The sequence below is a fragment of the Arachis ipaensis genome, chromosome B1 (genome assembly GCF_059453495.1).
Source record: "Arachis ipaensis isolate K30076 ecotype BB chromosome B1, ASM5945349v1, whole genome shotgun sequence".
Lineage (NCBI taxonomy): Eukaryota > Viridiplantae > Streptophyta > Magnoliopsida > Fabales > Fabaceae > Arachis > Arachis ipaensis.
In genome coordinates, this window is record NC_142436.1 from 51,533,707 (window position 1) to 51,547,358 (window position 13,652).

A 13,652-nucleotide genomic window follows, 5' to 3' on the forward strand; every position below is an offset into this window, starting at 1 on the left:
TGGCTAGGAGTGAAGAGAGGACAATGGAATAAGTGAAAATTGAACCGGGTTGCATGAAGTTAGCCCCAACGTTAGCCCCCTAACTTGGAGGCTAACGTTGGGCATATGAATCACTCTTTGGAAGTAGCCAACGTTAGCTCCAACGTTAGCCCCCTAACTTGGAGGCTAACGTTGGAACTTGAGAGTTTCTCCCTGGGCTACCAACGTTTGCGCCAACGTTAGCCCCCTAACTTGGAGGCTAACGTTGGCACTTAAATCACAATGGGGGAGTAGGCAACGTTTGCGCCAACGTTAGCCCCCTAACGTGGAGGCTAACGTTGGCACCAATCACACCAAGCAAGGCCAACGTTAGGGTCAAAGTTAGACCCCTAACGTTGGCGCCAACGTCTAAACCAGAAGAATGTGGTTTGCTGATATGAAAAGTTAGGGTCAAAGTTAGACCCCTAACTTTGACCCTAACGTTGAAGACCAACGTTGGCTAACTCCATTTCCGGTTCAATTGGTTCACTTCGGTTCTTCTTCAATCTTCAAGAGCAATCAACCAAGGCCTCTTTCAACCCAATTCCACCAAGAACAAAGGCCCAACTCAAGGCTTGAAGATCATTTTGGAAAGTGTATAAATAGGATAGAATTCAATTTGTTTGGGGAGCTTTTTGCTGGAGAGTTTTCTTTTGGAGCTTTCCTTTTAGAATTTTCATAATAGTTTTCGAAGAGCTTTTGAACTTGAGTGAACTTTAATTTCTTGCTTTCATTGCTTTCAATTTCATTTGACTTTTGTCTTGGATCTTGGATTGGAGAATTGAAGAAATTCTGTTTCAATCTCAATCTTGGATCTCTCTGTTTCCTTTACTGTTAATTGAATTAGCATTTCTGTTTCTGTTACTTGATCTTCATCTCTTTTCTTTGCAATTTACAATTTCCTTGCTATTGTTCTTGTGGGATCTAGGAAGGCATTGAGATCTAGACTTGGTTTTCTAGTCTCTGGGTCCTGAGATCTAAATTCTCATTTCAATTCTCTGTTTAATGCTTTCATTGTTCATTTACTTTGCTGTTATAAGATCCGGTTCAATCCCAACTCCCTTTTCCTCTTCTGTTTGATGCAATTTAGTTTTCCCTTGTTTAAATTCTGCAAATCCTCATCCCAATCCCCTTTACTTTTCAAGCAATTTACATTTCTTGCACTTTAAGATTCTGCAATTTACATTTCTTGCACTTTAAGTTTCTGTCATTTAATTTCTTGTCCTTTAAGTTTCAGCAATTTACTTTCCCGCTCTCTTTAATTTCATGCAATTTACATTCTGCAAATCACAAATCACCCAACCAACACTTGATTCGCTTGACTAAATCAACCACTAAACTAAAATTGCTCAATCCTTCAATCCCTGTGGGATCGACCTCACTTCCGTGAGTTTTTATTACTTGATACGACCCGGTACACTTGCCGGTTAGTTTTGGGTGTTTTGGTAGAAATTCGTTTCTCATCAAAATATCTCATCACATCTCACAAAATTCCTGAGAATTTGTGACACTGTGAAGTCCAATGGAGTCCAGGAAGATGCCTATAAACTGCTCTTGTTTCCATTTTCACTTAGGTACAAAGCAGCTAAGTGGCTGGAATCATTCCCAAGGGGGAGTCTAACAACATGGGATGAGGTGGAAAGCAAGTTTCTGGCACGTTTCTACCCTCCACAAAAGGTCAATAGGCTTCGATCTGAGGTTCAGACTTTTAGACAACAAGATGGTGAAACTCTCTACGAGGCATGGGAGAGATTCAAGGACTTGACAAGGAAATGCCCACCAAACATGTTCCATGATTGGGTGCAACTGCACATCTTCTATGATGGGCTCTCTTATGAATCAAGGAAGGCTGTAGACCATTCATCAGGAGGTTCATTGAACAGGAAAAAGACTGTGGAAGAAGCCATTGAAGTGATCGAGACAGTGGCTGAGAATGAGTACTACTATGCATCAGAAAGGCACAACACTAAGGGAGTCATGGAGCTGAACCATGTTGATACAATTCTAGCCCAAAACAAGGTGTTTGCCAAGCAACTAGCAGAGCTTACCAGGCAATTAGAAACAAAGCAAGTAGCTGCAATACACACACAAGATCAAGAGGAGGTAGGCATTGAAGGAGGTGATTGGGATGAGGTTAACTATGTGGGAAACCAACAAAGGCAATCATATGATCCACACTCCAACACTTACAACCCAGGCTGGAGAAACCACCCAAACTTTGGGTGGGGAAACCAACAAACCCAACCACAAAACCACAAACCTTACAACCACAACCAACAAAACAATTCCACATACCAAAACTCCAACCAAAGATCATACCAAGCCACACAAAACACTTACCCCCAATCATCATATCATGGCCAAAATAATCAACATACCCAACCTAATCCGAACCAACAATTTCAAGATCAATTAAACCAGATAGAAGGAATGCTTGCAACCATGAGCCAAGACATAATTGAATTGAAAGCTTTTAAGGAAGAAGTAAATTCTAACTTGCAAAACCAAGGAGCTGCCATCCAGAAGCTAGAAAATCAAATTTTGTATTTGACTAAGCATGCCCCTGGGACAAGCGGTTCTCATGCTGCCAAGGCTATTGCAAGGGAGGAATGTAAGGCCATAACCCTCAGAAGTGGAAAGAATCTAAAGGAGATTTCAAGGGAAACCACAGAGGATGAAGCAAAGGAAAATGTGAAAGACAAAGAACAAGGACAATCTGTTACACCGTTTGCAACAAAAGAAAAAGAAAAAGAGGTCTTGAAGCCTTACACACCTAAAGCACCTTATCCTCAACGTTTGATGAAAAGTGAAAAGGATGGCCAATTCTCCAGGTTCTTGGAGATTTTCAAGAAGCTTCAAATCAACATTCTCTTTGCTGAGGCAATAGAGCAAATGCCACTCTATGCAAAATTCTTAAAAGAATTGATGACCAAGAAGAGAAGCTGGAGAAATGAGGAAACTGTGTTGTTAACTGAAGAATGCAGTGCCATCATTCAGCACAAATTGCCTCAGAAATTGAAGGACCCAGGCAGTTTCCAAATCCCCTGCATCATAGGAGAAGTCATGGTGGAGAAGGCCTTGTGTGACTTAGGGGCCAGCATCAATTTGATGTCGCTAACAATGATGAGAAGAATGAAGATTGAGGAAGCCAAACCAACAAGAATGGCCCTCCAATTGGCAGATCGAACTTTTAAATTCCCTCATGGGATAGTTGAGGATTTGTTGGTGAAAGTGGGAGAATTTATATTTCCTGCTGATTTTGTGGTGTTAGATATGGAGGAAGAAGCCAAAGCTTCAATAATTCTGGGAAGACCCTTCCTAGCGACTGCTGGAGCCATCATAGATGTACAAAAGGGCGAACTCACTCTTAGACTCCATGATGAGAAATTGGTGTTTAATGTATTCAAGGCAATGAGCTATCCATCAGAATCACTAAGGGAATGCATGAGGGTTGATGTAGTGGACATTGCAGTACAAGAAACTTTTGAGGAAACAATAAAGGAAGTGGCAGAGGAGGAGTTCACCAAGGATATTGAAGTTAGTGATATCAAGGGTGCTGACACAACCATGCTAAGCAGGCCAGAGAAAGTGAAAGAAGAAAAGGAAGCACCAAAACCTGAGCTCAAAGCATTGCCCCCTAATCTCAAGTATGCATACTTGGGTAGTGATGAGAGTCACCCTGTTATCATTAGCTCGGCCTTGAGCCAAGAACAGGAAGAAGAATTGATCAAGGTGCTGCAAACTCATCAAGATGCCATTGGATGGACCCTAGCTGATTTGAAGGGGATAAGTTCATCCATATGCATGCATAAAATCTTGTTAGAAGAAGATGCTAGACCCTCCATTCAAGCTCAGAGAAGATTGAATCCCGTCATGAAAGAAGTGGTACAAAAGGAAGTGAGGAAGTTATGGCAGGCAGGGGTAATATACCCCATTTCTGATAGCCCATGGGTTAGTCCCATCCATGTAGTTCCCAAGAAAGGTGGCATAACTGTGGTTCCAAATGAGAAGAACGAACTCATACCCACAAGAACCGTTACTGGGTGGAGGATGTGCATAGACTACAGGAAACTCAATGAAGCCACCAGAAAAGATCATTTCCCACTCCCATTCATGGATCAGATGCTTGAAAGGCTTGCCGGACATGCTTACTATTGCTTCTTGGATGGATATTCGGGCTACAACCAAATAGTAGTTGATCCTAGTGATCAAGAGAAAACATCATTTGTTTGTCCATATGGAGTTTTTGCTTATAGACGCATGCCCTTTGGATTGTGTAATGCACCTGCCACTTTCCAAAGATGCATGCTGTCCATCTTTTCGGACATGATTGAAAAATTTATTGAGGTCTTCATGGACGATTTTTCTGTGTTTGGGGATTCTTTTCCCAGCTGCCTACACCACCTTGCCTTGGTGCTTAAGAGGTGCCAAGAGACTAACCTAGTATTAAACTGGGAAAAGTGTCATTTCATGGTCACAGAAGGAATAGTCCTTGGCCACAAAATCTCTAATAGAGGCATGGAGGTGGACAGAGCTAAGGTGGAAATCATTGAAAAACTACCTCCACCAAGTAATGTCAAGGCAGTTAGGAGCTTTTTGGGACACGCTGGTTTTTACAGAAGGTTTATTAGAGACTTTTCTAAAATAGCCAAACCTTTGAGTAACTTGCTTGTCTCTGATACACCCTTTGTATTTGATAAAAATTGCATGCTAGCCTATGAACTTTTGAAGCAAAAACTTTCCTCTGCACCTATCATTGCCCCACCTGATTGGAACTTACCGTTTGAACTGATGTGTGATGCATCAGACCTTGCTATTGGGGCAGTGTTAGGACAAAGGAAAGACAATTTGGTACATGTGATTTATTATGCCAGTAAAGTCTTGAATGCTAACCAAAGGAATTACACAACCACTGAAAAAGAACTCTTGGCAATAGTCTTTGCATTTGAAAAATTTAGATCTTATCTCATTGGATCTAAAGTCATTGTCTTCACTGATCATTCAGCTTTAAAATATTTACTTGCCAAACAAGAATCTAAACCGAGACTTATTAGATGGGTTCTTTTGTTGCAGGAATTTGACATTGAAATCAAAGACAAGAAGGGTGTAGAGAACAAGGTGGCAGATCATTTATCAAGGATACCATGTGAAGAAGGAAGCACACAAAGCACACATGTAAATGAGTGCTTTCCTGATGAACAACTCATGATAATTCACAAAGCACCCTGGTTTGCAGACATAGCAAACTTCAAGGCCACTGGGAGTTTACCTTTGGAATTTAACAAACATCAAAGGAAGAAATTGGTAAATGATGCCAAATACTTCATCTGGGACGAACCATACTTGTTCAAAAAATGTTCCGATGGCATACTCAGAAGATGCATATCCGAGGAAGAAGGAAGGGAAGTTTTATGGGACTGCCATGGCTCCACTTATGGAGGGCACTTTGCAGGGGAAAGAACAGCAGCTAAGGTGTTGCAGTGTGGTTTTTATTGGCCTACTATCTTCAAAGATGCAAAGGAATTAGTGAAGCACTGCCATGAATGCCAGAAAGCTGGGAACCTGCCAAGAAGAAATGAAATGCCACAACAATTCATTCTGGAACTTGAATTGTTTGATGTATGGGGGATAGATTTCATGGGACCATTTCCCTCCTCATACTCAAATAATTACATTCTTGTGGCAGTAGATTATGTCTCCAAATGGGTTGAAGCAATAGCAACTCCAACCAATGATAATAAGGTAGTCATGAACTTCCTCAGAAAACACATTTTTTGCCGTTTTGGGGTTCCAAGAGCAATCATCAGTGATGGAGGAAGCCACTTTTGCAACAAACCATTAGAGGCATTGCTCCTAAAATATGGAGTCAAACACAGGGTAGCCACACCATACCATCCACAGACAAGTGGGCAAGCCGAAATATCTAACAGAGAACTCAAAAGAATCCTGGAAAAAACTGTGGGAACTTCAAGAAAGGACTGGTCGATTAAGCTAGATGATGCTCTTTGGGCATATAGGACAGCTTTCAAAACACCAATTGGAATGTCTCCTTACCAACTAGTATATGGAAAAGCTTGCCATCTGCCACTGGAGTTGGAGCACAAGGCATACTGGGCCTTGAAACGTCTGAACTTGGACAACAAAGCCGCTGGAGAAAGAAGGATGTTGCAAATTCAAGAGTTGGAAGAATTCAGAGCGGAAGCTTATGAGAATGCCAAAATTTACAAAGAAAGAGCAAAGAAGAAGCATGACAGCAACATAGCCCCAAGGAAATTTGAAGAAGGGCAAAAAGTATTGCTCTACAATTCTAGGCTGAAGCTATTTCCAGGGAAGCTAAAATCAAGGTGGTCTGGACCATTCCTTGTCACCAAGGTCTCCAATTATGGACAAGTAGAAATCATGGAAGAAAAGTCACAACGAACCTTCATTGTTAACGGTCAAAGACTCAAACATTACTTGGGAGATGTGGAGGAGAAGGACAAAATTAAATATCACCTCAACTGAGGAAGCTGACCGTCAAGCTAATGACGTTAAACAAGCGCTTGTTGGGAGGCAACCCAACCTGAGGTAATACCCTTTTGCTGTTTCTTTTATTTGTTTCAATAAAAAGGGTAAAGTAGTTTCTGTGCATTGCAAAGAATTAAGTTTGGTGTTTCACACCAAACAATGAATTCATGGATCAATAAGTCAAAGGGGAATGTGTGACTCTAAGTTTGGTGTTCCACCATAAAGATCAACTGAACACAACAACCTTTGAATTATATGAAAGGAACAACTATTCTAAGCAGTCACAGAAATGCTTAAAACCCTTAGTAGCAACATCATTCCAAGATAACTCAAGGATTCAAAGAACAGAGAGAAGTAAGTGGGAGACTAAGTTTGGTGTTCACACACCAACTTAAGAATCTGATACTTACCCACACATAGTTGAGCTAACCACTCAAGTGCTTGAGAAGCAAGCAACTTCATTACTCTTTGCAGGAAAGGAAACAAGAACCTTAAAGCATGAAGCAACATTCAGGAAGAAGAAGGAGAAATCAAAGTGTTTCCTGACAACAAAGAGAAAACAAGGAATTTCACAAGGTGATATTGTTCCTTGATAATTCTTTAAAAAGGGCAAACAAAAGCATGCGTGTTCTTGTTTAAACTGTAAATGTTGAATCTTTCTGGAATGTGTAGTTTTTTTTTTGTTAATTGCTTTGAATAAAGTGAATGCCTAGATGTTTGGATATAACTTCACCTTCTTAAACAAGTGCGTGCCATGCTTGTTCTGTTTCCAAAAATAAAAGAAAAGTTTGAACAAAAGTAACTTGGCTAAATTAGTGACAAATCAAGTAGAATTAAGTGGTGGTATGCATGCTTGATTGTTTAGTCAGATCACTAAAAATTAGAGTGTAGAATTATCATTTTTCATGTAGAAAGTGAACATTGTCTATGGATCTTGATGAATAAATGTCTTTGGCCATGAAAAAGAAAGAAAAAGAAAAAGAAAAAGCCACGGAAAAAGGCAACCAAAAAGCAAAAAAATTGAGAAAATAAGCTAGGTACCAATGGTTTGAACTTCTGAGACAAATGCCTGTGGTGTTTATGTATTAAGGATATGCTTGGATGAATAGGTTCTGAGGAGTGTTTCAACACTTGGTAACTTGGGTTAACTAACCCGGGATTATCAACCAAAAGTCCACTATCAAGAGCAACCTAAATACAAAACATTTAGTCACACAAAGAGGTGCTGGGCACCAATGTCTCAAGAAGAAATGTGAACTAAAATGCCTAAGGTGGATATGTGTAGTGCACTGATAAGAAAAAGAAAATGCCAAAGGCTTGTGCAACACATGACACTAAGCAAACAAGGAGCAAAAGAAGCTCTAAGAAAAAGAAAAGAAAAACAAAGAAGAGAAAAGTGCCAAAGACATAAGAATAACAAGAGGCCATAGCAATTTTTGATGGATGCAATGAAAAAGTGATAATCCTACCTGATAAGTATGAAAAAGTGATGCTGCAACTTTCTGCATAAAACCCTTCTGATGAACTTCAAATGCTTGCTAATATAGCCAATGTAATTGCTTTCTGTTTCATACTTTCTTCTCAATTAACTCAGGACTTGCTTAGGGACAAGCAAGTATTAAGTTTGGTGTTGTGATGCCAAGGCATCATAGGCTAGTTTCACTAGCATTTTTCTGTTAGTTTTAGTTGTTTTATGCATTTTCTTGAGCTTAAAGTAACCAAAAATGGTTATATGAAGAACAAAGTAATGAACCATCCAAACAATATGATTTTGATGCAAATTCCATGAGTTTTAGTTATATTACTTAAATGCTATGAATGAAAGATTTCTCATGAAATTTTGCAAGACTTTGATGCAATTGTTTGGATGATTTCAGGGAAGAAGAGGCTAAGCAAGGAAGCAACAAAATCAACAAAGGAAGCTTGAATATCACATGTGGAGTTTAAGTTCCAGTTTAAGCCTAAACTGGAGCTTAAACGCCAAAATCATGAAGGATAAGAAATGCTGGGATTGAAGTTTAACCTCCAGTTTGACCTCAAACTGGAGGTTAAACGCCAGAATGAAAAGCCTCACTTAAGGAGCATTCCACGTTTAACCTCCAGTTTGACCTCAAACTGGAGGTTAAACGCCAGAATGAGTATGCCACCCAGGGAGGAGTTCCACGTTTAACCTCCAGTTTGACCTCAAACTGGAGGTTAAACGCCAGAACCAGGAAGAGTACCAGGGAGCCACTCCACGTTTAAGCTCCAGTTTGACTCAAACTGGAGCTTAAACGTGTTCGATAGCTTTTCTACTCCAGGGTTGCTCTCTCCATCTCCACGTTTAACCTCCAGTTTGACCTCAAACTGGAGGTTAAACGTGTTCGACACCTCCAGGGCCACCATTCTAAGCTTCCACGTTTAACCTCCAGTTTGACCTCAAACTGGAGGTTAAACGTGTTCGACCTCCAGTATGCCTCCACCCTTTTCCACGTTTAACCTCCAGTTTGACCTCAAACTGGAGGTTAAACGTGTTCGACCTCCAGGGCTGCCCTTCCTATCTCCACGTTTAAGCTTCAGTTTAACCTTAAACTGAAGCTTAAACGTGTTCGACTACATGACTCTCCAGGGCTACCTTCTTCCATTTCCACGTTTAAGCTTCAGTTTAACCTTAACTGAAGCTTAAACGTGCTTCTACAAATGGCCTCACTGGAAGTGTCTGGCGTTTAAGTTGCAGTTTAAGCTTAAACTACAACTTAAACGCCACTCTTGAAAAAGGTTTCTGGGCCAAAAATATTGTGATTTAAGTTAGTCTTTGAGCACAATTATTAACTTAAACTTACTTTGGTATGAAACCCAATTGAATATCATGGTTTATGGGATTGGGCCTGAAGGATTGATGAGTTTGAAATCTCAATTTATTGAGTCATGTGTCATTATTTGATTATCACTAAGTTGGCTCAATAAATGTTACAGGATTTGGATCAACAACCTCATCAAGATTATGGATCATAAACCCAAGGCAAAAGGAAAGCAAGGAGAGGCCTCAAAGCCCAAGAAGCACAACTGAAGCTCAATATAGAAAGTGTATAAATAGGATAGAAGTTAAGTTGGAAGGGGAATCCAGCCCCTGATGGGGAACTTTTACTTTGACTTTTGGCTAGTTTTCCTTTTCTTTGTAATTGAATTCAGAGCTATGATTCACTAAACCCCCTTTCATTGGGTTAGGGAGCTCTATTGTAATTCAATGAATCAATAATAGTTTATCTTCTTCTTCAATCTTTTCTCTTGAATTTTGTTAGAAAGCTTCTCGATCTAATTCCATTGAGTAGTTGTCTTGGGAAAGAAACTACTCATACTTGGAATCCTTCGGAGCCTTGGGAAAGGAATGAAGGATTCATGCTAGAGAAGCTTTCTCACAGTGGATTGGATTGGGGTTTGGATGGATATTGTGACATGTAATCCTACCAAATTGTGGTTCATGAAATTGTGTGGTATAATCAGTGATCAAGCATCATCTCTTCTTATGAACATTTAAACCAAGGGATTGGGAATTTGTTTGTTTTTAGAGAGCATTGGTGAGCCAAGGAATTGGGATCCAATCATATAAGATTGCCAAGCAAAATTCAATGAATGCATTGGTTGAGGAAGAGATATACATGTTTTGATTCGGAGATTTCAATATCTCCTAAACCCAATGAATTCCCCATTTCTGATTTCCACTTTCTCTTTACATTCTGCAATTCAATTCTTGCAATCACCCCCATTCCCTTTTAATTTCAGCAATTTACATTCTGCTCTTTAATTCATGCAATTTAAGATTCAGCCATTTAATTTTCTTGTCATTTACTTTTCCCGCCAATTTTACATTCCGCAATTCTCATCTCAAATCTTGATTCCGCTCAACTAGAACACACTTCTAATCCGAATTGCTCACTCAACCAATCCTTGTGGGATTCGACCTCACTCTATTGTGAGTTTTTACTTGACGACGATAACCGGTGCACTTGCCGGAAGGAATTTTGCCGATCGTGCAATTTCCTAATCGTAGCATAACTAGTTTATGTGCATCAGAAAGCTACCAAGAGGAAGAGGTTGAAATTAAAGAAGCTTGCAAAGAGGTGGAAGTTGTCAAAGAAGAGCACAAAGGAGTGGAGCTTGAAATCACCTTGCCAAAGTTGTTGGAGACCTCTCCGCCTAAGTCACCATCATCCTTCACAATATTCAAGTGGGTAAAATTCATATCCCTTAGCTTTCTCATCCCACTTGAATATGGTTTACTTGAAACAGATGGTCAACTTAGAGCTCTTTGTGGCGTTAAGAGTAAGAGGAAAATAGTTAGTGGTAGGAGTTGCCCTGAAAGGTTCAATACAGTTGCACGCTCCAAGTTGAAGTGCAAGGATTGGTGTAGAGCTCGATTGAATGGGTCTAGGAAGTCGTTTGGGTACTTCATTGAGAATTTAGATTGCTTGCCACCCGGTTGGAACAAAGTTGGTCAACAAGAAGATGGGTGCAAAAGCAAGGTTTGAGACCCCGAAATTCAGTCTAGCAATCAACACTCTTGGGGCCTTGTCACTTGCTTTAACTTGCTTGAAGGCTTTATGCAACTAGTGTGGGATCACGGAGGCTACTGGAATTACAAACACTGGTGGGGATTCCTGGATGAGTTCAAGCATAAGCCACCATGACAGGAAACTCACCAAATGTCCAACTTAAGTACTCTAACTAAAAGTGCTATGTGGGAGACAACCCACCATGGTATAATCATTCCTTTTTTTATTCTTAATCTTATTTTATTTTATTTTTTTAACTAGTGTTCATTCATAATTTCTGCATATTCACCTGCATTCTGCATTTGCATCTGCATATTGCATTAAAAAAATGCACGCGACGCGCAAGAGTCGCTGACGCGTACACGTCATATGTGCATGCGAGACAAGGAAGAACGTAACAGAGAGTTGCGCGGGAGCGTGGCTAGAGGCGTGATTTAGGCACAAACAACGCCCATGCGTGCGCGTCCTCGACGCATCCATGTCAATTGCAAAATCAGCCTTCCACGCATATGCATCACCCACGCGTACGCGTGACCCTACAAATCGGCGTAAAGAGGTGTCAGGCCAAAAGTTGTGCTACCTTACGATGGAACTGTGCTAGAGGCACAAAAATTATTCCATGCGAATGCGTCCCTGACGCGTGTGCGTCCTTTTGCTTCCAAGACCACCCACGTGTACGCGTGGGCTACGCGTACGCATCACATGGCGAATACAGTTCTCACGCGCACGCGTGCCCTGTGCCCGCGCGTCGCATCCCGTTTTTAATTTCCTTCTCCTTTCTTCTCTCTTTTCTCTTTCTTTCTTCCTTCTTTCTTACTTTTTTTTTTCTTCATCTTTTTAAACTTCTCTTCCTTATTCTCTTTCATTCTATTTTACTTAATCTATTTGCATATTTTCATTCATTGCATTTTAACTGTATGCATGTTTTTATTTTCTTTTCTATATTTATTATTTTTCTATTGGTGTTGATGTTCTTATTCCACTGTTGCATTTCTATTGCTTTCTTTTGGTGCTTCGTGACTTGTTTCCATTATTGGGTAATATTATTTATATGTCAATGCTAATCTTTTATGATAATTGTACTCCTTTTGCATTGACATGAATTTATATTGTCTTTTCATTACCCACACTCTCTCCCCCATTGTTGCAATTTTTGCACCACTGGTATGCCATGTGCTTCTATTATTTTCTCACTTGCATGTTGTAGCTACCATGTAATTGAGACCCTTATTATTTGGCATTAACACCCATATTTTATTCATTTTCTATCTTTGTTTCTGGGTTACTTTTCTTCTTTTCCTCTTCTTTTAGGATGGCCACCGGAAAAGGAAAGGAAAAGAACTTCTATATGGGGCAACAGACAAGTCCACCTGCACAATTTTTGGAGAAAAGCGTCAGTTGGAGCAACCCGTCCACTTGCACATCTCAGCATGCACCGAGGACGGTGCAATCTTTAAGTGTGGGAGGTCGATACCGATCTCCATAGGTTAGTTATTTCCTTCTCAACACCAATGTTTTATTTTCTTTGTTTGTTAATTGTTGCATTTGCATGTTTGATTGCTTATTTGTTTGATTTTGTGCATATTTTACCACTACTTGGTTAAAGTAATAATTTCTTTTTCAAGAAACTTTTTAGAGTATTTCACTAATTTGAATTAAAATTTTTATTGAGCTTGTTTGAAGAAATATTATACTGGAACATGGTCTAGAGCTCGAACACACAAAACCAGTGAGATTTTGAGCTTATTTGATTGGTTGCATTTTATTAACCAATATTCTGTTTTAGTGTGTATTTTTCTCTCTAAAATTGTGATCTTTGTCTTGCTTAATTCTATATTTCCATGGTTTGATGTATGCATGCACTTATATGATTGAGGCCTTTGTTTCACTGAGCTTACATACCCATATGGCCTTACCCTTTCATTATCCCTTACAAACCAATTTTGATCCTATTTTACCCCTTTATTCTTTACTTTAGCACATCATTAACTCTAAGCAAAAAACACTAATGTCCTTAATTTGAATCCTTGGTTAGCTTAGACTAGTAAGAGTGCTCACGAATTAAGTGTGGAGAAATTGGGAATGAAAGCATTTGGTTTGAGAATTGGGTGTTATATATCTTTATGAAAATGTGAAAGAAATGTTTAGGACATATTCATGCATTCAATAATTTAATCATATGCAAAAGAAAAAAAATAGGCATATATATAAATACAATAAAAAAATAAAAAATAAAAAAAAAGAAAAAAATAAAGGAGAGAAAGAAAAGAAAAATAGCAAATAATAAAAGGGGACAAAACGCCCCAAAGTAAATGGTGATAACAATGCATATGTATTATACTCAAAATTAGGATGCATGAATATGTGGAAAATATGGTTAATGGATAGTTAGATTTTGTATTTTGATTACATGGATTGTCTTAATTTAGGTGGGAGAAGTTTAGGTTAATTAAGGATTCAGATTTTGGTCCACTTGACCAAATAAAATCCTACCTTGACCCTAACTCCATTACAACCCTTAAAAGACCTCTTGATATGTGTATTTGTGCATCAAATTTGTGTTGATTGGTAGAAGAAAAGCAAGCCTTAGAAAGC

General features: G+C 39.4%; 1 non-coding gene across 1 annotated transcript; it reads right to left on the reverse strand.

The window, feature by feature from the left end:
• Positions 1 to 1,701: 1,701 nt before the first annotated feature.
• Positions 1,702 to 1,805, reverse strand: LOC148576546 (small nucleolar RNA R71). Its single transcript, XR_015904199.1, has one exon. It is a non-coding gene; the product is annotated as a small nucleolar RNA R71 (small nucleolar RNA).
• Between the last annotated feature and the right edge of the window lie 11,847 nt (positions 1,806 to 13,652).